At 41.8% G+C, this 24,157-nt stretch overlaps 1 long non-coding RNA gene across 1 annotated transcript in view; it reads right to left on the bottom strand.

Moving 5' to 3' along the window:
- Positions 1-791: 791 nt before the first annotated feature.
- The window catches only part of LOC309654645, a 619,568-nt gene continuing 596,202 nt past the window's right edge, over positions 792-24,157 (bottom strand). Inside the window, exon 6 of the long non-coding RNA XR_014260369.1 lies at positions 792-1,106. This is a non-coding gene — a long non-coding RNA (uncharacterized lncRNA). The remainder of the gene's footprint in view (positions 1,107-24,157) is intronic.

Consider the following 24,157-nt stretch of genomic DNA (forward strand, 5'->3'; position numbering starts at 1 on the left):
TACAGCCACTATGGAGAACAGTATGGAGGTTCCTTAAAAAACTAAAAATAGAACTACCTTAAAAAAGTAAAAATAGAAAACTACTATGACCCAGCAATCCCACTACTGGGCATATACCCTGAGAAAACCATAATTCAAAAAGAGTCATGTACCACAATGTTCATTGCAGCTCTATTTACAATAGCCAGGACATGGAAGCAATCTAAGTGTCCATCAACAGATGAATGGATAAAGAAGATGTGGCTCATATATACAATAGAATATTACTCAGCCATAAAAAGAAACGCAATTGAGTTATTTGTAGTGAGGTGGATGGACCTAGAGTCTGTCATACAGAGTGAAGTAAGTCAGAAAGAGAAAAACAAATACCGTGTGCTAACACATATATATGGAATCTAAAAAAAAAAAATGGTTCTGAAGAACCTAGGGGCAGGACAGGAATAAAGACACAGACATAGAGAATGGACTTGAGGACACAGGGAGGGTGAAGGGTAAGCTGGGATGAAGTGAGAGAGTGGCATGGACATATATACACTACCAAATGGAAAATAGATAGCTAGTGGGAAGCAGCCGCATAGCACAGGGAGATCAGCTCGGTGCTTTGTGACCACCTAGAGGGGTGGGATAGGGAGGGTGGGAGGGAGACGCAAGAGGGAGGAGGTATGTGGGTATATGTATACATATAGCTGATTCACTTTGTTATACAGAAGAAACTAACACACCATTGTAAAGCAATTATACTCCAATAAAGATGTTAAAAAAAAATAGTATGAATAGTGATTCTGCTAGGTTTTTTTTTTTTTCACTTTTTTTAAAAGATTTATTTTTATTTACTTATTTTTGGCTGTGTTGGGTCTTCGTTTCTGTGCGAGGGCTTTCTCTAGTTGCGGCGAGCGGGGGCCACTCTTCCTCACGGTGCGCGGGCCTCTCACCATCGCGGCCTCTCTTGTTGCAGAGCACAGGCTCCAGTCGCGCAGGCTCAGTAGGTGCGGCTCACGGGCCTAGTTGTTCCGCGGCATGTGAGATCTTCCCAGACCAGGGCACGAACCCATGTCCCCTGCATTAGCAGGCAGATTCTCAACCACTGCGCCACCAGGGAAGCCCAACTCTGCTGTTTTTAACTAGAGGAAATGGTTTTCTTTTATTGGTTCACTGAAACATGAATGATTGAATTTATCAATAAAGTATATTTTAGTTGGGGCTTCAAAGATTTAAAGTTTCCTTAATTTCTCTTACATTTCAGTCTGTGTTCATAGAAGCACATCATTCCACAAATTATCAAATAAATGCTCAAATGTATCATATTAATGGATATCAATATTTTAAATAGTGTTTTTCTACTCTGTAAGAGTGGATGCCCTATAGTGGCATGTCCCTGGCTATTGAGAGTAAGGGGGTTGATTTGGGTCCTGGCAACCAATAATCATAGGATGTACAACAAAATTGCCCTTATGTTTGGTTAGCGCTTTCTATCACTTGATTTGCATATATGTAGATATTTTATCCAACTGTTGAGAGTTTAAATGGTAGCACCGTTAACACTTATGCTGCACTGAAGGAAGTTGATTTGAACAAATTAGACCACATGCATTTTCCATGTATGATTTTGCTACAGCTCCACGTTTCAAAACAGGAAGTTTATAAAACAGGAAAGACTAGAAGTAGGAGGTCTTTTTCCACTTACATAATTGTCTGACTTTTGATTGTGGATAATCTCTGCCTGTTTTCTCATCTATAAGGTGGGAATGATTCCACTGGTAATACAGAGCTATTGTGAGATTACAAGGTCTGTCACGTGACAGGTGGGAGAAATTATGCAGTAATGCATCACATTTCTACAGAGTTTGGCTGTTTTTAAAGAACTCTCACAATCATTTTGACAATTTGAATCTCCCAGTTACCAACAAGGTAGGCAGGTGGGAATCAATAACTCCATTTCATGACTTCTAAAGGTGATTGAAAGATTAGAATAATGAAAGTAACAATTGAAAAGTAAGTGTCCAGGTATTCAGTATAATTTATTATAATGTAAGGCATATGTCTGTGTGAGTATTTTCCTCTGTTAAATTCTGTAGACTTATGAATAATAGCAGAAGATGATTTAAACTGTTTGTCTAAAAGGTAATGTGACATCATGTTATAATCATCGTGACCATATTCTTTTGTATTCTGTTTCTATGAAGGTAAAATGTGCTGCCTATTTGGGGAAGAGAGGGGTGATCTGAAAGAGCTCACATCTGTTCTGAGAGGACTGAGGATGGCGGAGGAGTTGGGGTGACACTGGGAAGAAAGATCTGGAAGCTTGGGGAGGGCAGCGGCTATGGAGTGTGGGAAAGCAGGCACAGGCTCGCGCTGGGGAGGGACGGTGCTGAGAATGAGGCCGTCGCGGAGGAGACGATGCACGGACGACTGCGTGAGCAGGGCGCAGAGAACGTTAGAGGAAGTAGCGTGGTCTGCTGTCTGCTGCTTCCATTGTTGTTCCAAGTGGATGAAAGGAATTCAACAGATGTGAAGAAGAGGAAGAGGGGGAGGAGGGAGGGAAAGGGGACAGACCGAGGGACGACTCAAAGGACAATTCATTGTTTCTAATGAGCTACCAAGAGGTCGGTTGTAGAATCTTAATCCTAAGATCTATGGGATGATTCCAAGAGGCAGTTTCACAAGGCCCAAAATGCCAAGTATGAAAGGGGAAGAATTTCAGGAGTTGATCATTACAATCTATTACTCAAGGAGTCCCTAAAAGAAAAGAGGAAGACCCTTGGCGGAAAGCTGTCACAGTGCCAGGGGCCTGCCGAGGACAAAGTCTCTCTTCTTATCACTGAGATGTGGAATGGTTGTGGAAGATTTCGTAGTTAAGTAGCTAAAATGAATTGCAGAGTTCCCTCAGTGGAGTGAGAGGATGAACAGGAACAGGGTGAAGAGGGGAAAGTATATGTGAAGAAGAACCATGGTGAGTAGAAGTGGGATTCTTCTGGGATGCGTTACCTGGAGTAGAGAGAGACTGTGGATAGATTAAAAAATAATATGTCTCCATCAACATCCATCCTGAGAAAACCAAGCGTTAAGTCGCTTCACACGAAACTGCTGCTTTGAGGACGAGAGCAGGGATGGAATCAACCTGGGGCTGGGCTTGGAAATGAAGCTACTCAATGTTTGCTGACCACCCGGCAGGGCAAGCGTTGTAGGAACCACTCGCTGAAAATGTACCAGTGTCTGAGAATCCTCACGGGTAGCAAGGTCCGCTAGCTTAGGTCAGCAACACTCTGTGTTAGAAGAAATGCAGTTGCTCAGCCGCCTTCATATCTGTCCTTTCTCACACTTCCCTAGCGTCCTCAGGGTTTCATCTGGGATGAAAGATAACAGTAGTGCCCATCATCCCATCACACACACACACACACACACACACACACACACACACCCCACAGTGTTTTTGAAAAGCAGACGAGATCATGAACATAAAGCAACCGGCACATAGTAGGACCTTGATATGGGTTAGACTGTAAGCCCACAGGGACGGTTTTGGTTATTTACCATTGACTCTCCAATGCCTAGCACAGTGCCTGGCATATAGTGGGCGTTCAACATACATGTGTGGGATGGAGGAATAAAGGAACGACTCTTTACACCACCATCACGGCTCAGGTCCTTAACCTTTGTTTTGGTTTGTCACAGCAACCTTCTCGTAGGTCTTCTTGGCTCCAATGTCACCTCTAATTTAGTCTCCAAAATGCCCCCAGAGTTTTCTAAAACACAAATCTGGTAACATCATTTTTTGCCTAGTTTTGAAGAGGCTCGCCATCCCACCACAGATAAAACCCACTCTCCTTAGCACAGCTTAGAAAGACTTTCATCTTGGGCCCACGTTTACTTCTCTTTTCAGAAAATCCCTTCAGAGCTTGGGGCTCCTTAACACAAGATAATTCTTCCTCCTCAAGGTACATTGATTAGGAATTGAATTTTGCGGCTGATAACACAAACCTAAGTGCATTGGCTTAAATGGTACTTTTTCTCTCACATAACAAGGAATCTAGAAGTGGGCAGAGCTTGCTGAGCTGTCGATCTGTAATGGACCCAGGTTTCTTCTTAGGCTCCACTCACCACCGAGAACTGCGGCCACCTACAGTAGAGTGAGTAGGACTCAGGATGGGGACCGCCCGTGTCAACTGCTGGGCTAAAAAAAATGAGAATTTGGGAACAAAGGCTGGACGTGGAAATGCTCAACCAAGCATGGCTTAGTTGTTGGTTCTAGAAAACTTCGCCCAAGGAAGTAACTAACCGATATGTAATATCCCTGTTGCTTCAGGAAATGTCTGCCTGTCAGTGTATCTGAGGCCACAGTCTGCTCACTTGGGCAAACAGATCACTTTCAGCAACAGTTTCCTTATCGAGACTCTCTGCCGAGACTGTCAAGGGGGCATGCTCCCTTCCTGCACGAGTTCTAATCAACTGAATGTTGCTTTATTGACAGGTTGCCTGGTGATATTTGGGGGGTTTCAGTACCTTCCTTAGCTTTTGGTTTCTGTCCTCTATTCAGAGATAACATATTTTTATTCCAGGTTCAAAGAAATGGGGAAGGGTAAAGGGTAAAAAGCACATGCCAACAAAATCTTACCTTTTATCAACAACTTGGATTGTTGAAAAGTGAGGGCTGCAGGGCCACTCTGCTGTTAGGAAAAAAGCGGTTTCCTTTGTTTCACAAAATGATCCTCAGTGGGATGTTTCCTCCTAAGTCAGACTCCTATCTTCTTATCCTGATATTCTCTCAGTGCCTAACGTGAGGACTGGCCCTCAAGTATATGTTCAGAAAAAGATGGTTGAATGACATAGAAAATTTGCATGGAGTGAAATACCTTCAATGTGGAGCTCTTTAAATTGGAATTGTCAAAAATAACTACTGACCCCCCCCCAAAACTTGCAGCAACTATAAAAATATATATCCTAAGCTAGCCCTCCCTGGGATGGCCTCTGTGCATTTATAAGGACTACAATAGTTGAGAGAACCAGCTCCGTGGAATCTGGATGCTCGAGAACTTTGAATTCTCAGTGGTGGCTTACGGAGCCCCCCATGTTTAAAAAGAAACCTTTTGCCAATTTCAAATCTAACATGTGCTTAGTGCAGAAATTTACACATTGTTCTATGAGAACTCTCCCTCCCCAGTGTCAATAAGCCTCTCCACCACACTTCCCACCAGAGAGTATTGTTGGTAATACTCCATTTATATCCTTTCAGAGAGTTTTCAATGCATTTAGAAACCTATGTGTACATACAAACCAAACTAAAAAAATAATTTATATGTTATATATGTTATATAAATCTTATCACATAAAATTTTCCACAAGTTCGTTTCTTTCTATTATTTTTTAGAGAAGCTTCCATGCCAGCACGTGCAGTTCAGATAATTCTCTTTAGTCACTACAGTTTCTACTGCATGAAGGCATCTAACGTGCACAACTCAGTCTGCCCCCTGAGCTGTTATTTTCCCCTCCTCCCCATTTTTTCCCTTTCCTTCTTTTCCTTTTGCTGTTACTAACAATTTTATAATAAACTTCTTTGTACCCAAGTTTCTTTTCTAACAATTTTCCTTCTTTCAAGGTTTGTCAATGTGATGGGTGAAATGTGCGATCTCCTTGTTTCTGTCACTTGCACTTCCTTCCTGTGAATGAAGTGGAGCATATTTTAGTATGTTGGCCATTTATTCCTCTTCTGTGAACTGTTTAGATCTGTGCCATCCAACATGAGAGTCGCGAGTCAAGTGTGGCTATCGAACACCTGAAATGTGCTAGCCTGCACAGAGATGTGCTACCAGCACAAAATACACAAGAGATTTCAAAGAGTTAGTCTAAGGGTATAAACTACTGCATTAATATTTTTATATTGATAACATATTAAAATAATAATATTATACATATGCTGCTTTCGATAATTTTCATATGGCTACTGAAAAATTTTAAATTACATATGTAGCTCACGTGATATTCCTGCTGGACAGAGATGGTTTAGATTTTTCGTTTAGGTGGGTTATTGTCTTTTTCTTAGTGATTTATAGGAGCTCTTGATATATTGTTAGTACCTATCCGTTGACCACTATATTTGCAGCAAATAATTCTTCTCAGTCTGTAACTTAATTTTTAACTTGAATTATGGAGTTTCTTGCCATACAAAAATTGTTTTTAAGAATCTGTCCATTGTTTCTTTTATCGCCTCCGGGTTTTGTGTCTTGCTAATGAAATCTTTCACCATGTCCAGATTACAAAAATAACTTCCTGTATTTCTGTAAAGTCATTTCTTTCTTTAATGGTTGCCTCTTTCAGGCATCTGGAATAATTTTTTTTGTTCGATGTGAGATAGCAAGTTTTAAAACTTTTTATTAAATCATAGGGTAGAGAATTGCACCCCTTCCTTTCCTCACTGATGTAAATGAATTGCTTCCTTCCATGTAATTCAATATTTCTGTAACAGGTGAAACATTTTGAACTCTTTCTTCCATCTCACCAATATATTTGATTATTCCTGCACCAGAATCTCACTATTGTAAATACCAACATTTTAAAGATTGTTTCTATATTTAGGAGACTAAGCTTTTTCAAGAATTCATTCATGGGCATGTTCTTTCCCAACAAACTTCAGAATCAGCTTGCCAATGTTGACATAAAATCCTGTTCGAATTTTGATTGAGACTGTGTTGAGTGTATAGATTACTTTAGGAGAGAATTTACACCTTTACAATATTCAATACATCTAAGCAGGAACAAGATACATCTCTTCATTTATTCATGTCTTTCAAAAAGTGCATCAGTAAAGTTTTACACCTCTCAATATGTGCCTTGCTCATTATGTGTCAGGCTTTTTGTTAATTATTTTATTCTTGTTGCCATCGTGAATCAATGTTGCTATTTTTTCTCTGCATTTTATGTTGATTTTGTATCCAACAGCTTAACCTTCTTTGGATCTGTTAGTTTTTCACTTAATTCCCTTTGCTTTAGATACACGGTTATCAGATATGCAGTACTAGGGCTGGCTGATCCTACTAACTCAAGAGGGTCAATTGTTACGTTTTCAGGAATCTGGTGAGGTGACTGGGAAATATAGTCATTAATAAAACGTAAATTATACAAGTCTACAGTTAAGCAGATCATATTAAAAACAAAGATAATAAACGCGCAAAACTCCTCATGTCCTAATTATTTCGCTTATCCACGCTCTTCCCGCGCCCACTTTCCGGTGCCCTGGCAGCTCCTGGACGAGGTGGATACGGGGAGGGGGGCCCCCCCCCCCGAGCAGCAGGTGAAGAAGGGGGCGGAGTCAGGGTGGGGCCTGGGCCCTAACCCACCGCGTGGGGCGTAGGGCCCTGACACCAGAGGGCCGGCAGGCTCTGGCCGGTGCTCCGCGGAGGCCGTTCTTTCTGGCCTTCGTCTCCTCGGCCTCAGGGCCGCGCGCATCTGTGAACCGCTCCCCTTCGGGCTCACAGCCGGCTCGTGCACGCATCGGGGCGGCTGCTCGGGAGCGTCCTCGGGGGCCGGGGAATGCTCTGGTCCTCTGGCCCCAGCATCACTGCTCCTGCAGGCGGAAGGCATCGGCTCCTGGCTGGGGCCTTCCCAGGCTGCGGGCCCTCCTCCTTCCCCGTTCCCGGAGTCCGGGCAGCTTCTTCCGAAGCCCCCAGGCTTTGGCCAGCGCTCCTGGGCCTGCTCCAGCCAACAGCTAGGGAACAGCCCCGGGGGACGCCCACCCCGGGGGGCGCTCCTCCGCAGCCCGGCTGCCTGCCCTTGGGGTGCCCGGCAGCAGCAGGAGAAGACCTAGCCTCTTCTCGGAGCTTTGCCGGGGCCCTGGAGAGATGGGTACCTGACCTGGGACCTCAGAGTTCTGCGGCTGCAGCTTCTCTTTGCTCCTGGCACCGCTCAACCGCCCTGAAGCTTCTGCACTGCGTCCCCTAGGGTCCCCCTTGGGATGTGGGTGAAGCCCGGCACGTTGGCCCGCATCATCTCAGTGAAGGCTTCCATACCCAAGTTCCCTTCTGATGGCCGCGAGGGGCGCAGGTCCTCAGGAGCCGGAGCACCAGGAAAAGATGACCTCCTCCAAGCCGCCTGGGGTCAAGGGCGCAAGGGCTCGGAGCGCTGCCCTGACGATCCCGCCGTCCAGCCCCGCGCTCTCCCCTCTTCTGCTCGGTTGGGCGCCACCAGCGACTTGTCCCTCGGTGCAGCTCTCACCGCCTCGTATCTATGTGCTGAAAGTTATTTTTTTTAATATCTTAAATTTTTTTTTAGTTAAAAAATGTTTATTTTATATTGGAGTATAGTTGATTCACAATGTTGTTAGTTTCGGGTGTTCAGCAAAGTGATTCACTTACATATATACATACATCTATTCCTTTTCAGATTCTTTTCCCTTATAGGTAATTACAGAATACTGAGTAGAGTTCCCTGTGCTAATACAGTAGGTCCTTGTCGATTATCTATTTTATATATAGTAGTGTTACATGTTACTCCCAACCTCCTAATTTTTTCTAGTGTTTCTGTACAATGGGAATTCTTGTAAGTGTGTGCTACTGTGGACCTCTTCCAACCTCACGTTCAGTGAGTTCACTGAACTCATAGCTTGAAAGGAACCACGACGACAGTATTGACAGCATGAAAATCAGCAAACGCTACAAGTCAGTTCTTCACGAATCGTTTTGTTAATTGTCCAGCCTTAACAAAGTCATGGAGAAAATGTTAATAATGGAGATTAAAATTTAAAATGTGTCATATCTGTTATCATTACATTGTGAATAGTACCAAAAAATTGGGGAAATACTCTTGCAGTATTTAAAAACTATTTTTCAGTTTCATCAAGAAGAAGCTCACATTGTGGGCCAACAAGTGTAGTTAGGACAAGTTGTCTTACTATTTTTTTTTTTAATTTTTATTTTATATTGGACTATAGTTGATTTATAATGTCGTGTTAGTTTCAGGTGTACAGCAAAGTGATTCAGTTATACATATACATACATCTGTTCTTTTTCAAATTCTTTTCCCATTTAGGTTATTACAGACTATTAGGCAGAATTCCCTGTGCTATACAGTAGGTCCTTGTTGGTTATCTCATATTTTAAGTATAGTAGTGTGTGTATGTCAATCCCAGGCTCCCAATTTATCCCTCCCAGGTTGTCTTACCCATTAATGTAAACAAAAACATCTAGGAACTACACTCAGAGAACCATCTCATACATATCACCACAATCCGGATTTTAAAGAACATAAATACTGAAAGTCTCTCTTCCTTTCAAAAATTACATCTCATTCATTATTTTGCACCTACCGCAGGGTACAGTGTGGAATAACAGTAGTGTTACTTGGCATTGTTGATTTGATCCTTATATCAAGATTTCTGTTTTCTCATTGAGAATGATGTTTACTCTGGTTTCTGGTAGATACTAGTTAGAATTCTGGAATTTCATTTGAATACTTTCCTACACACTAATAGGAAACTTCTGCAGCCTGTTCTTAGTAAAATTTCCTGTTTGAAAAAAATTCTTCCATTTCTACGAATCTCTATTTTCTTTCCAAAATTTTATGGCCATATGGATTCCAGAGCCCTTGCAGCATTCGGCACAATCCCACCGTTAAACACAACACCTCTTTATGGCTCCTCCAAAAACTCGCTTAGGCTCGTTGTTTCTACCTCGCAGCCTGCCATGTCTCTTCTGCCCGCTGCATTCGTGCTTTTGTCCTCATGCCAAACCCTGCGCCACTGAAACCACTCTTGCCAAAGTCACAGAGGCTCCACTTTGCCAACTCCAGTGGGCGACGCTCTGTCCTCCTCTCAGCAGTATTATTATTGTGCCCTTGACCATCTCTCCTTGAATCCCTTTCTCTTCTTGGCATCTGGACACCATGCTCTTCTGGTCTTATTCCCACCTCATTACCCACTTTTCAGTTTTCTTTACTTGCTCCTCTTCCTCAACCTGGCCTCTAAATGCAGAAGGTCCTGGCGTGCCTGGGGCTCAGTCCTCAGCCCTCGTCTCCATCTGTTTCCATAGCTTTGAGAGCAGAATATTTGCTGATGAGTACCACATTTAGATCTTCGGTGAACTCCTGTCTAGAGTATTCAAATACTTACTCTTATATCCATGTGGATATTTCATCGGCATTTATTTCAACCTTAACAAAGCCCAGACCATACACTCCGTCCTCAGCCCGTTCCCCTCATCCACTCCATTGTAACCATTCCTTTCTCAATGAGTGGTATTATTAGTTGTTCATACCACAACCTAAGACTTCGCAACACAACCTTCAGTAAGTACCGTGTTCTTTTCTTTTTAATACACACCCCAAATCCAGCCACTGCTCTCCGTCAGCATCACTTCACATTCAGTCCAGACCCCACTCCCATTTCTTCTCTGGGCGCTACAGTAGCCTCTGAATTGTCTCTGCTTTCATTCTTTCTCTGTCCACGGCAACCACAGAATGAATATATATTGGGGCTGTAACTGACATAAAACATTCCATTAGTTAATGATTTGCTCTTTATGTATACTGCAAAATGATCACCACACTAAGTCTAATTAACATCCATCACTACACATAGTTACAATTTTTTCTTCTTGTGATGAAACTTTCAAGATCTTTTCCCTTAGCAACTTAATATATATATATTTCATTCTATAGTTCCATTTGTTTTCTACCCTTCCAAAAATCCTCTTATTTTCTGGTCTTCAGATGGCTACCATGTCCCTTTAACTGTGCTGATTGGGATTTTTCTTTTTGTGGTGCACAGCCTCCGAGATAAGCCCCCAGTGATCTCCTTGTCCTCGTATTTACATCCCTTCAAAGTCCTCCCTACTTTGTATCAAAGTTAGTCTGTGTGATGAAAAGATGCTCAACATCACTAATTATTAGAGAAATGCAAATCAAAACTACAATGAGGTATCACCTCACACCAGTTAGAATGGGCATCATCAGAAAATCTACAAACAACAAATGATGGAGAGGGTGTGGAGAAAAGGGAACCCTCTTGCACTGTTGGTGGGAATGTAAATTGATACAGCCACTATGGAGAACAGTATGGAGGTTCCTTAAAAAACTAAAAATAGAACTACCATGTGACCCAGCAATCCCACTACTGGGCGTATACCCTGAGAAAACCATAATTCAAAAAGACACATGCACCCCAGTGTTCATTGCAGCACTGTTTACAATAGCCAGGTCATGGAAGCAACCTAAGTGTCCATCAACAGATGAATGGATAAAGAAGATGTGGTACATATATACAATGAAATGTTACTCAGCCATGAAAAGGAATGAAATTGGGTCATTTGTACAGACATGGATGGACCTAGAGACTGTCATACAGAGTGAAGTAAGAAAGAGAAAAGCAAATATTGTATATTAACGCATGTATGTGGAATCTAGAAAAATTGTACCAATGAACCGGTTTGCAAGACAGAAATAGAGACACAGACGTAGAGAACAAACGTATGGACACCAAGGGGGGAAAGCAGGGGGGTGGGGGGTGGCGGTGGTGGGATGAACTGGGAGATTGGGATTGACGTGTATACACACTAACATGTATAAAAGAGATGACTAATGAGAACCTGCTGTAGAGCACAGGGAACTCTACTCCACTTTGCTGTACAGTAGAAACTAACACAACATTGTAAAACAACTACGCCCCACTTTAAAAAAAAGTTAGTCTGTGTGACTAATAGAAGCTGGACTTCTGAGGCTAGGTCAGGAAAGACACGCTGGCTTCCACCTTGCCCTCCATCTCTGGGGTCACTCGAGCTGAGGGAAGCCAGGTGCCACGCCAGGAGATCACTCGAGCAGCCCTGTGCAGAGGCCCCATGGTAAGAAGCTGAGGCCTTCTGCCAATAGCCAGGGGAGGGAGCTCGGCAACAAACCCCAGGTTCGTCCCGCCTTCAAATGGCTGCAGCCCAACCCCCGGCCCACCCAACATCTTGATTACAACCTCGTGAGAGACCCTCGGCTGGAAACTCCCAGCTAAAATGCTCCCTAATCCCCACCAGCCTATGGGACACCAAAAAAATGTTTGTTGCTTTAAGCCCCCAAGTTTGCTCCACAACCGTAAATAATATAATTTTGAAATACATTTCATCTCATAGATAGATTTTGGAAAGGAACAAAAGAAAATGCATGTGTTCCATCTGTCTTCAACCATAATCCCACTTTCTCTTTCACTTAAAACATTCCCTAGCTATTTGGACAAAACATGTATATTCATAAAGAGAAAAAGGTTGAGAGAAATAGAGGTCCATAAAGGGAAAATATCAATATTAGAATTGCACAAAATATTTTAACCCCTGTAAGTTTGTATACGGTTTGTATCAGAGCAAATAAACATCCAGCATATGAACATAAACGTAATGGGAAAGAACATCTAAGCAAACACGTTGCTTGGCAACTAAAGAAAAAGAAACAAAACCTCAGCTTCAAGCAGACACCATGCCATCATCTGATCCTGGATTCAGCTGTGGTGAACAGTTGAGGGTTTAGAGGGAAAAACACAACCAGGTATGTTTTCTTCTGTTTTATCTAGATTAAGTTTTTCTTATGTTTAGTATTTTGAACTGGAACTTCCACTTAAACTCCTCTTCCTAAGTTGTTCTAAAACTTTGTTCTTAGAATTCCTCCTTCACTCCTTCCTGGTGACCCCCATAACCGCCCCTGCTCCCCTCAGGCCCCCCCAACTCGCCAACACACACACGTTTCTCCCAGCCCAAAGATATTTTATGTATATATCTGAGTTCAGATGTTTGGGAGGAACCCTCTGCTTTTCCTTCGTTTCTAGATAGACTTAACAAAAATCAATTCCAGGTGCTTTCCAAGTCTCTCTTTAAAACGTGTCTACATGGGCCTCTCTTCAAATGGAAACTGTTTCTTTGAAAATTCTTGAAAAAATTACATTCTAAGAAAGGAGATTAAAGTTGTTTGTACGGCCATATTTTTAGCAGACTTCAGTTACATTATTTCCTGTGTTATGGTAGTTTCACAAATGTATAATGTTGCAAAACAGAGCATCACAGAACTGCCTGTAACTGTTTCCTGTTTCTTCTGAGTGAAAGATTTACTCCAGTTGAAAATTTATGACCCGTGTGCTAAACAGGGCCATATAACTGCATAACTCAGGAATTAGAACAACACATTCCAGAATACTGGAATTTTAACACATTCTGCTAAATTAGTAGAATTCTCACAGTGCTATAAGCACAACCTTTGCAGCCAGACACTTTGAATGAGTTCAAATCCTGGATGTATGTATCAGCTGTCGGACATTTGGTGTGGTGCTTAATCTCTCTCTGCCCCAGTTTCCTCCTCTGTAAAAAGCAAATGATAATATGTACCTTGCAGAATAATTTGAGGGTTAAATGTGGTAACATATTATAAAATATATACTACAATTTAAGTGCTCAATAATGTTGATTTTGTACATACACACGACATACTATGATAAAGTTTTCCAGCTATAATAATTCTAACAGGCTTATACTATTCATATTCTGAATTACTATTTAGGTTATAAAATGTGTCTAAACTGCCAAACAAAACAAAACTGTAAAACAGTAACTTTAAAACTCCCATGCTTCAAAAATATTTTAATGATGTCCTTTCAATTGTAATTTACATCATAAATCACTTAAATGGAGTGAGGGCAGGATAGGGTTAGGACAGTCCTCAGGGAATGGATGGGAAGTAGAAACACTGCATCAAGATAAGCCACCTGTAATTTATTAATCACACGCAGACACACACACAGAGACACACATTTGACACACTGGCAGTGCATGTGTCTCAAATATTACCTAAGTTTCTTAAAACATGGTGCTAATGAAACCAAGATTTGCAGGTCACTTAATTTCTATAAGAATAAAAACTCCCCAGTGTCTTAGGGTAGCTGGAAAGAGAACTCAAGGAAAGGGTAGCTGGGGTAACCCAAGCCAGTACCACAGCTGAATAAACAGAGCAAATGGCTTCTCAATTAACAGTGAGTCAGTGGCACCATACTCCCATATGGAGGGTGGAACATATAATTTCTAAATGTCTAAAGCCTGTGTCCGTGACCTCAGTAACAGCAAGAGATGAAATGTGAGAATAAAAATTGTTCTAATTTTCAGGTAAAGATAATATTTTTAAAACTACAAACTGAAAATCACTTTTTGGGATAGCATCTTTTGTTTGTATGATCATTTTTATCTCAGGCTGATTTGCTAAAATATGGGTGAACAAGACCAGTTATTGGGGTTGAATAGTGAGTAGTGCACTATGGTCTTGAGTATGTGGTTTCTTGCCTTACAATTCCTATCACGATTTTTAGCTAAATTTACTTAAAATTGTTTCTAGCGACCTCCCCAGAATTTTACATCAGGAACTTGTAGCTTTGCTTGCCTGAGGTCCCTGCTGTCCGTGAGATTAGTGTGGGGAAGAGATTGAAGGCAGGTGCGCTCATTGAGGAGCTGGGAAGTGGGAGAGGTCTACATGAACGCTGAAGATGTCTCCCTCCATTCAGTCATTTATCAAATATTTGTGGGGCACCTACAGTGTGCTGGGTCCTGAACTGAACAAAATTGCTGTGACTCTGCCCTCACTGAATTTATATTCTAGCAGGAAGATGGTAAATAAACAAGTAAAAAATGCTTAATTCCAAATTGGCATAAGTCCCACAAAATGAATAGGGTGCTGGGTGGGAGAATAGCCAAGATCAGCTTCAGACAAGGAAGTAAGGGAAGGCGTTTCTGAGGAAGTGGCCTTCTCAGTGGAGAGCCCCAGGAAAAGAAGGAGTCAGACATTTGATAAAGGTAGGAGATCACTTCACAGAGAGAGAACATACTCCATGAAGGTGTCCAGCTAGAAGGGGAAGGAGTTTGCCATACTAGTGTTAGTATGTACAATATTGGTGAGACTGGAATATAATAATCTAGCTGAAGAGTTGTGAGCAATGAGATTGGGGAAATAGGGTTTCGATTGTGCAGTAAAAAATGTGAATTTTGTATTAGGTGTGATGGAAGCTATTGATTTAAGTAGGGAAGTAATGATCAAATTTATATTCTTATATGGTCACTGTGGTTGATGTGTAGAGAAAAGATGAAGGTGGGCAAGAGTGGGAAGCAGAGAAATCAAATAAACATCTATTTCAATAGTTTGGCACAAAGATGATAACAGCCTGAAACAGAGTGATGACAGTGGAGACAGAAGAACCAATAGTCCTCGAGAGGTTGAATGTGGGAGCGAGGAAAGGGAAGAATAAAAAATTACTCCCAGGTTTCTGATAGGACATAATTAGGCAGCTGGAGGTGCCATTTGCTAAGATGGGGGAGGAGAAGTTTTGGGGAGGAAATCAAGAGTTCAGTTCTGGAGAAGATGAAGAACCAATGCTTCTGCTGATTTTGTGAGCTCCCCTGCTGGGTCTGCATGGATGTGCAAATTTCATTTGCAGGATCTGGACTGGCTAGGCAGCTCTGCGTCTTGCCATCTCCTGTAGGTAGACTGCCTCTTCAATCTTGTGCTCACTCTTTGAGCAGAGCCTTTTTTCCCCTCCAGTTCCTTTACTGCCTTATTCCAGCTACGTCTGTTTTTGGTTTCTCTGAAACCTCCACTTTCTAAACCTTTGGTTTTTTGGCTCAGTTCATCCATCTCCTTCTGGCCATGCTTTGGCTCCTATTGAGTCAGCAGGTCAATAACATGAGCCACTTTCTCAGGAGCCCTCTCAGTCTCCCATGTTCTTTTTCCTTCGGATTGTACAATCACTCATTCAACTAATTTTTGTGGAGTGCCCTACCTTACTGGGGAAGTAAAGGATCATTTCATTGTTACAATTAGGAGACCACCTCCGAAACACTGACAGATGCTTCCAGGCACTTTCCCCTTCAGTTAGGATAGTTTCCGCTGGATCAACAAGGATGATGCTGAGATTCACGGGGCTGGGAAGAAGTGGAGAGGTGGCCTAAATTAAGCTGTTCATCCAGTAAGTGAGGTCTTTTGGAAGCAGTTCTAAGAGAGCTCACTGAGCCATGAATTGATCAAATCTTGATTTGGATGGAGTCCTCAAAAGATATCCAGTTACACCTTTTGCCTTGACCTTTTTTGGATCCTTTTTCTCTTTTTCTTCAGGTGTTTTCTTTTTGTTTGTTTGTTTGTTTTTGTTTTTGTTTTTTAAGATTGGATAAGTTCTACTGATTTGTGTTCAAATTCACAGACCCTTTCTTCTGCTTCTTCATTGGCTGTGAAGCCCATCCAGGAAGCTTTTTTTCTTTCCAGATATTATACTTGTCAGCTCTAGAGTTTCATTTTGGTTCTTCTTCCCTTCTCCTTCCCTCCCCCTTCTCCTCCTCTTTAAAATATAGTTTCCATTTCTTTTCTGAGATTTTCCATCTGCTTACCCATTATGGCCATCTTATCGTTTATTTTTTGGAACTTATTTATAACATCTGCTTTAAAAATTCGTATCTGCTAATTCCAACATCTTAGTCATTCAGAATATATTCTACTGACTGATTTTTCTCTTAACTGTGGATTACATTACCCTGTTTCTTCACATATATAGTAATTTTTTTATGGCATACAGGACATTGTAGATGATACATTGTAGACACTTCAGAATCTCTTATATTCCTTGAAGAGTGTTGATTTTTGTAATAGCAGGCAGTTAAATTACTGAGTGACCTACTCTAACTTGTGGAGTCTTGGTTTAAATTGTATTGAGGGCAGGTGTTTTGGTTTCGCCCTTGCTCCTGGGGTGAACCCTGCAGTCCTGGGACATAATGTTTACTGTAAGGGAGGGCCGTTTTATGGTTTCAGAATAACTCTGAGATGTTTACCGAACCCCTCTAACTTGGTAGGTTTCAAAACTCTAAACTTTGTTTGCTTTGTGTTGGGAACAGCTAGAATCTCTCCTCATCTTTGTCTTGTGCCTTTTGTTTTCTGCTAGATGTTTTGCAGTCCACCCAACATATGCACAGTTTGAGTCAGGAGAGGGTTTGAGAGGAGTTTATATTCCGACTTTGCGGCTCCCTCTGTTCCAGGATTTCCACCCTCAGTATCCACCACTCCACTGCCCCATTCTCCATCTTCTACCCCTCAGTCCAGTAAATCTCGGCTTTCTTCTTGACTCCCAGCCACCCCACACTGCCTGACGCTTTCAACCAATTTCTCCCCAGTGCCTTCAAATCATTAAAAAAAAAAATTTCAGAGTTTATAATTGCTATATCAAAAGTAAGGCAAGTACAATACAAGCTACTCCACTCTTACCAACACTAAAACCTGCAGGTAGCAGTCTTATTGGTGAGTACTGGCAGGTGTGTTTGGTGGATGCAGGGTGGTATCTGTTGGGCAGCTATTCACAGCACCTGGCTTCATTGTCTCATTCATCCTCATATGACCTCAAAGTAGGGAGAAAAGAGGAATTATCACTCTTTCCATTGTACAAAAGCGAAAACCTGTAATAAAGAGAATGGGAAAAAAGTGCTTATGATCAGAGTATTTTAGCCAATGGGCTGAGAGTGGGCCCTACACCTTCATTTTTATTTTGTTCCTTTTGGACAAGGTTCAGATCTGTAAAGCTACGACAGCTAAAAAGATGTATAGAAATGTGCATGTCCTCAGTTACGGCAAAACTTCATTATTTCAGACTCTATATTGTGATGAGTTAAAGTACAAATGTGACTCAGTTTTGCATTATCTACTAAAGAAAGTTTCACAACTGAAAAACAATTAGAAATATTAAAAGAATATAGCAAAGCTGTGAGTTTAAAAAGTAATGTGCAGAAAATCAATACTTTCCTAAACTCAAAAAAGAAAATGAAAATATCAAGTAAGAGAGAGAGCATTCACTCAGTCACACCACAAACCAAAAACCTTAAGCACTCAGGAATACACTTTAGGAGGAACTATTCAAGGAATACTGAATATTTTTATGCTTCAGCACAAGGAACATTTTGAAATATTTGTACTATCTAAATTAATAAATTAATAGATATCCCAATCAATTGGAGGAGAGGGAGCCGGCCAGAAGCCTTGATCAATTAGGCCACAGATTATTAAGAGGTTCAAGGAGTAGCCAGGGCCATTTTGGAAAAGAAGAGAAAAGATGAACAGTATCTCTTTATAATACATTTTAGTATATGGTATAATAAATATAAAATGTGTTATGATATAATACAGTGGTTAAAACAATGTGGCAACATAAAAAATACACTGGTTAAAACTGTGGTTATTAAAATAGATACGGCAATGGAAAAGAACAGAGAGGCGGGTATACATAAATCTTAGTATGTAATAAAAGTGTTTCAAGTCAGTGCCACATTGTATTTGGACAAATGGAAAGCCATTATACAGAACTGGGTTTATACTTCATTCTTTACACCAAAGTAAATTCCAGCTCTATAGAAAATGTAAATGTTAAAAATAGAACTACAAGGTATTACAAGAAAACATGGGTCAAAATATTTATAATTATGGAAGTCTTCCAATGGAGGAGAAAATCATGTAAACTTTTCTTCTGTTAGGTAGAAAAATAAGATCAGTACTATGAGTTTCTCTTTTTGGAATGGAAATCAACTTTTAATCAAAAAAATAGTTAAGGAAAAGTCTCAAGGTGGAAGGATTTTACTTTTCTTTTCTCAGAAATGACTCTGAGCAAACTCCTGACACTCGAGAGAAAAAGCTGAGAATCCTATCAGAGCTGTTATAAATTTCCGAACTTCATCCTTGTCGTATTAAAATTCTGCCCTACTGAAGAAAAGGAACACTAGGGATAACGTTCAGCTTCAAGGGATTCACACTTTAAAAACTATAAAATAGACCTTCAAGAACAATTATTGTATACTTTTGAAGATGTGAAATTGAACACTGAAACTATTTCTTGCATGTAGGTAAAAGTCCTAATTAGATTCAGTTTTACTTATTTTTATCTTTTATTAAAAACTCAAACGTAAATCCCAACAGAGCTGAGATTTTTTAGTAACCAGGCATCAAGGGTCTATTCTATTAATGAGGCACTAGAAGTTTAAGTCGAATAAGAAAAGCATTCATGGTTCCCGGGACAGAACAACACTGTGCCTGAGAACAAGCACTTCTTTGCTGATTGAATGTGGACCCAGACCACATCAATTTCAACAACGGAAAGATACAAAAGCGTGTTCTTGTTCACCAGGTCAGGGGACCGAGGGAACCCCAAGTCAAAGTCACTTACTTCCTCTTGTCCTGTAAGGACTTATTATCCGAGCTATTTTTGGTCTGTGGAACTCTTCCAATCACCTCTATTCTGTGTAATACAATCAGTGCACGAAGGCCAACACCAAGCCAGAGCACAATGGCTGCTAGTGTGCTGAGCTTCTAGGCTCTGGTTTGGGAATCAAAATTTCACTTGAGTCTTGACTTGAAAAATCATGTTCTAAACGTATCCCTAAATGGTCAAGGGTGATTCACCCCCATTGGTAAAAATAGAAACCTCACTGGAACAATGGGAGATGGATTAAACAGCTTCTGTGAAATAAATAACAAAATAAACAAATTAGAGCTCCAATAAATCTGTAAATCTGAGTCTTTAAAAAAATCATTAAATATAAAGCACAAGTTTTCATTTCCACTCTTCCCATTAGCACACGTATTGAAGAAGTTCTTTACTGAGTTACACGCTGATCTGCCAGTTTTTCTTATTATGGTCAAACAAGAAGAAAGACGAATACTTTTTTTTTCTAGCTGGAGATAGTTTTCATTCTTTTGCTGATGACAGTCAAATGAATATGAAATAAGCCAGGTAAAATGTAGAACACTTGTATTTTTAATCTCTCTTTCCAAGGCGGTTTCTCTCAGTTGAGTTAAAACACTTTTTAACCTTTTTGGCCCGTTGAAATCAAAACCTGAGAGGCCCTAAGGCACTGCCTTGCTCCTAGTTTGGGCTGTGCTGTGTGACGAGCTATTTTTACCGTCGGCTTGGAGCCATCTGGTTTCTCTGCGAAGGTTCACGATGGTGTTTTTTCAGTGCAGCCGGTCACATGTGCTCTTTTCCCAAGTCAAGGCTGGTGACCTGGAGAGGAATGCGTGCAGATGCTCTGGCATCTTCGACGTCATCGTACCCTCTGCCGTTAGCTGATACTCTGGGTCATCAAGGCTGAGCGCTGGGCTTGGTGGCCACCAGCACTTCAACTCCCTTTTGCACGTTAGTCCCGAGGTTTGTAGGTAGCGCCTGGGGCAGGGGTTCACAAACCGTCTGGTGAATCGATTGGCGTTTACCTTCATGGTGGGGCAGGGCACACCCTGCCACGTCTTCTGCCTTGCTGATGGGAGCAGTGTGCCAGGTGAACGTTAAGGAACCAAGTGCCTTGTCACAGTAAAAATATGCTGTGGACAGAAATTAGAAAAATGCCTTCCAAGGCAGACTTATGGGAAGGAAGAAATCGTCTCACGCTGCTCCATCGGCCTCGGGCAGGATGCTGTCACTCCTCTTGGGCAGCAAGCTTCCCAGAGCTGTGCTGGCTGTCACCCCGCACTAATGATCTGGACTCCGGTGTTGGTCTTTTTCTTTTAAAAAATTGCAACTGAAGCGTGGCTTGTCACCATTTGGAGAAGTGTAAGTTTCTTTACCTTTTCAACACCTTTCAATTCAATGACTATTTATAGGGGGCCTGGGGGACCTCCTCCATCCCTGCACCTCTGACCTCTCATGTTTCCAGATGACAGCAGGGAGGAAAGCAGCCACCCTTCTCTGCAAGATGAAAAGTGTTCTTTTCATTCTGCCACGATGATTTAGGTGCTAGGGTCTTTTGGTGACAGTACCTACTAGAAGTACAGAAAAATCCCAATAATTAATCTGGGACTATACACATAAAAATAAGAGCTTTTCATCGACCCAAGAACATTTCTCTGCATCATCACATACCGCAGAGCCTTTGGTGTTCAGCCCCGGAACGGATGCCCACAGCCAGGCAGCACTGGGTTTGGCCGAGCCTCCGAGACTCAGAGGGTCCAGGTAGGCGCTGTGTCCTACCTCGACTTCATTGCTACACAGTGGAGTTTTTCCCTTTAAGGGTTTTCTCAATATTGGTACAGACTATCGCTCATCCCCTAGATACATTCTCTTACTAACGCTTCTACTACGTATTCAATTACTCCTTTCAACTACCAGCCAGTGGTCTTGACCCTGACCATGAGGCAAGCCCCGACCTCAACCTTACACTGTGTTAAGAACACTGGCTGTTGAGCCGATCGCAGCTCCATCACTTAGGAGCCGAGGAGAAGCCACGTAACCTCTCGGTGCTGCAGTTTCCTCATCCATAAGAAGCAATAAGAGTGACAATACCTAGTTCATAGGGTTATGATGATGGTTGAATTAATCCTGGGGTCTACAAGCCAGTGGATGCCTGTGAACTTGAATGCGGAAATTAGTTACATCTGGGCTCGTTAGTTTTTCAAAGTTATGGTATCGTGAAACGTATCACTGGATCTTATTATTTAATGTGTTAAGAAAAAAAGAAGTACTTTGATTATCATAGAACTTTTCATTGTTTTGGCAACCATCTCAGTGTGTTTTGTTCCTCTTGTGTCCCATCCCTGATAGGCTCCGCTAGACGGCCAAGAAAAAGTAAAGTCTCCTTGAGTTAATAAACATGCCAAGTACTTACAGTCATTCTGAACATAATAATCATGACATAGGTGTTCAGTGTTATTATTATTATCTCATTTAATTCTCACAGTAACTACTAAGAGGTAAATACGGCTATTATCATCCCACTGGAAGGTATGCTTATGAGGGCAGGGATTGTTTTTCTATGTTGTTCATTGTGTATCCCCAGAACCTAACATGGGCATGGCACATAGTAGACATTCGATAAATATTGGTTTAATGAATGTCCAGATCCCAGTTTTGCAGATGAGGACACCAGGGCGTTGAGAGGTGAAATAACACGTCTGTGGTCAACCAGCACCTACATCATCAAGCCCCATCCATGTGGCTCCAGGGCTGGAGACTGAACTTCCTCATCTGCTGTTTCCTGGTCATTTCATAATTCTTCAAGCGGCAATCCTTCCCCAGCATGGGGCTTGTGTTTGGGAAAAACAGTGCCTAGTTTTGGCTGAGACTTCTTAGCGGAAGCAGAAGGAGATGCTCATGCAGAACTGGGGGACCCAAGTTTCACCTGGTCCTCACCTGATAAAATGGCAAAAGTAAAGTCCCATTAACATGTGAGTGTTCATGGCTTTTCCCCTTTTACGCCTGCTAAAGGGCATTTTGTCTTTCTCAGCTTAGTTCCTGGGCTTTTATGGTGCTGGATTTGGGTTTAGAGAAAATGGAGAAGTGACAGCAGGGATGTACTCCAGCAAGGATGGAGTTTCACCCATGGGAGAGGATGTTGAGTAGAAATCAAAGGGAAGAGACTGCGTCAAGGAGAGACAAGAGCCACCAGGCCTGGGTGCCAGGGAGAGCTGAGAGTGACAGAGAGAGGTTTGGGGACTGGCCGCTGTGTTTGTGGAGAATGGAGGTCAGAGGTGGGCGTGGGAGGAGTTTTCAGAGTTCTGTCGTGCAAAACTTCTTGCCCTCCTCTCTCTCCCTACTCTTGAGTCATGAGCATTTCCTTTAGACACGTAGTAAAAACGTTAACTCCTAGGCCTCTGAACTAATGGTTAGCTCAATACTACTTCTTCAGGACGGGGACTACATACACTCCAGCTTTCATATGGTCAGTCAACACAAGGTCTCCACTGGCTTTCTCCTGCCCTACTTCTCCTTGTCAGGGTCAATGCTGCTAGGTTCTCCCAGGTCCTGGAGCACAGGACTCCTTACATGAGATGGCAGATTGGCTCTTTCCTTGGCTGTGTGATTCATTTCATCATGTGGCCCAGAAGTGGCCCAAAATGTATCCAGTGTTTCTCTAAATTTCTCAGAAAAGCAGGTTTTTTAAATCTTCCATGAGTATCTGCAAAGCTAAACACACATATCTACGAAAACAAGTAATGGCTTGCAAACATAGTGCAGTCTAAATAAATTCTTTAAAAAACAATTCTATAAAGAAAATGTAATCTGAAGGGTTAAGAGTGACAGTTGAGGCTTTTGACTTTGACATGAGGCAGACAGGTTTAATCCCCAGCTCTGCCAATTATTAATCATGTAAATTTGGGCAATTGGGAATTGCCTGGTGGTCCAGTGGTTAGGACGTCACGGTTTCACTGCCGAGGGCATGGGTTCAATCCCTGGTTGGGGAACTAAGATCTCACAAGTAGCATGGCGTGACCAAAAAAAAAGGGGGCAATTAACATAATCACACTAACCTCACTTTTCTCATCTGTAAAATAGAGATAATAATATATATCCCATGGTGTTTACTGTGAGGACTGAATGCCAGAATCCAGGTAAGATATTTAACAGGTGTTCACTATTACTCTTACTTAACAGGGAGCAATTTAGATGTACAGGGCAATAGCATGAAAAGGTCTTTCTCATTTGGTGTCTATTTACAGATCTGTAATTAACCTTTTTCTGGTTTTCCAAAACAGACTGCCCCAAAGATCTATTCTGGTCTCTCTCTTTTGCAGGATAGAAAACTGCTTACATATGTGAAATGCCAGCTCTTCTTTCTGGCTTCTAGCCAAACCTTTCATGAAGGTTTGAAACCTTCCAGATCCAAGTTCGGGTGAGGTATAGATCTGGGAGTGGTGAGCTCCTGGGTGCCCTGCGGGAAGGAAGCTTCTTGATCAGAGTGTTTCACAATGGGCTCTGGGCCCTGAGGGGATCCCAGGGCAGGCCTCTTCCTCGCAGGATGCTGAGCTCAGGGATCGCCCTGTTTTCCCAGGATCACTTCCGGTTACAGTGAGGGGGGGGGGCAAGCTGCATCACGGGCCTTTCCCAGGGCCTTCCTTTGCAACAAACCACTGTAAAACACACACACACACACACACACCAAAAAACACATTAGAAATTGAACATGTGGAAATAGATGATTTGAAAAGAAATGAATAGAAATTAAATAATCATTTTAAATTACTGAAAAAAATACATCTCTACATCAACAACTGTGAAACAAAGCTTTGGCACTCACCCTGAATATTAAGAGCATGTAAGGCAAATAGGGTATGAAAAGAATATGCAATAATTTCAGCATGACCAGCTCCACTATCCGTAAGTAATTGGTAACTTCAATAGTTTATTTTTTAAGTAGGCTATCGTAAGGGTCCT

The sequence above is a fragment of the Balaenoptera physalus genome (assembly GCF_965194825.1).
Source record: "Balaenoptera physalus genome assembly, chromosome: 2".
Taxonomy (NCBI): Eukaryota; Metazoa; Chordata; class Mammalia; order Artiodactyla; family Balaenopteridae; genus Balaenoptera; species Balaenoptera physalus.